Consider the following 2,017-nt stretch of genomic DNA (forward strand, 5'->3'; position numbering starts at 1 on the left):
GAAACACCAACTATTGTTATTTCTCTTAACTATATTTGACAGGATCATCAATTTTTACATGTAATCGTATATAGTTTTCATTTAAAGTAATAAAAAATTGGCCTAAAATAACTGATTTTTTTCGCCTCTATAAAGTAGTTAATGACGTTTTTCTTCATAGGGGTAGTATTTTTTATTTATTTTGTATATGAATATGAATTTATCATATAAAATGTCTTCCGAACAACTATAAATCAGTTTATTATGGCAAATATAATAAACTCTACTACCCCTACGAAGATAAACGTCATAAACTACTTGATAGCACATTTAAGTAGCTTTAGTTTGAGACATAAAAGACATTTGTACGTATCAAGGTTTCTGAGATACAGATTTCTTAAAATAAATTCACTAACTCTTGATTTTCCAATAATTTTTTTTTTAAATGTTACTTTTAAAAAAACTGTTGGTTTTTAAAATCTATATCTCGAAAACTATTTTAGTTTACAGTTTAACTACAGTTAGTTTTAGCGAAATGGAGCTCCAATATGGAATGAAAAATTATTTTTTTTACGTTTTGAAACACCAACTATTTTTTATTTCCCTTAACTATATTTGGCAGGATCATCAATTTTTACAAGTAATTGTATATAGATTTCATTTAAAGAAATAAAAAATTGACATAAAATAACTGCTTTTTTCGCCTCTTGGGCTCTTAAACTGCATGCATCCGTCTTCGTAGCCTAAGTTAAATAAGGCGCTTTACATCGATGTACATAACACGGAGCAACTTATTCAAGAGATAACAGTTCCCAAAATATTTGTTTTGCTTTAGCTCCTTCAAGCGATAACCGATAAAGATTATTTTAGAACTATATGAGTGTTTGCCAAGGCAACAAATTGAAATCGATGTTCAAGGCCACACTAATTGCATTAAATAAAGCAATTGTCACTTGCTGTCCTCCAATAGAGTTCAGCGAGGGAGCGTGGGAACGGGAAAACCAAAACTGAAAAAATATCTGCGTATCATACTACTTTCACTTGTAATAAAAACTCGTAATTCAGTTTTTCTCCAAGTGATTATAAAAAATACTCGACCTAAGGGGAATGGGATTCGTATCCTCGTCCGGAATGGGGAGGTTCCGTAATACGAAGGTTATATTGTAGGTAACCACCTTTCTGAACGAGACCTTAATAAAATTGATGTATTATTTGTTATTTCAATGAGCGAACGATATTTATTCTGAGGCGAGAGAGGGGTCAGTTGACCTTGTATGCTGCTATCAGTGCTGGCGGAGGAGTTGGCAGTGCTAGGATCCTGTAGCCGATAGATTATTCGATATTTATCTTATCCAACATCGATTAGTAATCACAGTGCTCTTATAATAACATAACGCTCTTATTTTCATCAGAACATTCGGCAGCCTAAACCTGTAAAGAATCTTCTGCTCAAGTAAGTTTTTTTATCCTTTAACTATAAAATAATAATTCTGTAATATCCTTTATTTTATTTTCAATTTTGGACGAGAATGAATTTTTAATTTCTCTAAAAACGACTGTTCCTCCCATATTCGCTTAATCAAATAAATAAAAATGAATATTTGTTGGTACTTTATGCGCTACCGTTCATCCGATTGTGATACTGTTCAGGATTTTCCCGGGGAGGTTATAGGCTGGTCAGATTTTTTTCGCTAAAAATAAAGTTATTAACAAAATTAAGCATTTTTGGCGCATGTCTCAGAAAGTATACATTTCTCATGATTATTATATGCCAATCGATTTATCACTTTCTCGAGAATAAGAAAAAATACTGATACTATTAAATGGTTTTTATTCACCAAAATAAAATCGCTAACAAACTACGAGACATAAACATTCATATCAACCCACCAAAAACAGACGCCATCACCTTCTCATACAAGAAAACTCCCAACAGAGCACCTAAACTCAACGAACAGACAATACAAACCACGAAACATCTCACTTACCTAGGCATTAAACTAGAAACACATCTATCTTTCACTGCACACATACAGAA

General features: G+C 32.1%; 1 protein-coding gene across 2 annotated transcripts in view; it reads left to right on the plus strand.

Moving 5' to 3' along the window:
• The first annotated feature begins 989 nt into the window (after positions 1-989).
• LOC106681531 (regucalcin) overlaps positions 990-2,017 on the plus strand; it is a 17,549-nt gene continuing 16,521 nt past the window's right edge. The window contains exon 1 of one of the 2 annotated variants that reach the window (XM_014421877.3): positions 990-1,432. The gene's annotated coding sequence lies outside the window, so the exon portion shown is untranslated. The remainder of the gene's footprint in view (positions 1,433-2,017) is intronic. The other variant, XM_014421878.3, reaches the window with a different exon arrangement.

Source organism: Halyomorpha halys, unplaced genomic scaffold, assembly GCF_000696795.3.
Source record: "Halyomorpha halys isolate HHAL.00 unplaced genomic scaffold, Hhal_1.1 Scaffold345.1, whole genome shotgun sequence".
NCBI classification, from domain to species: domain Eukaryota; kingdom Metazoa; phylum Arthropoda; class Insecta; order Hemiptera; family Pentatomidae; genus Halyomorpha; species Halyomorpha halys.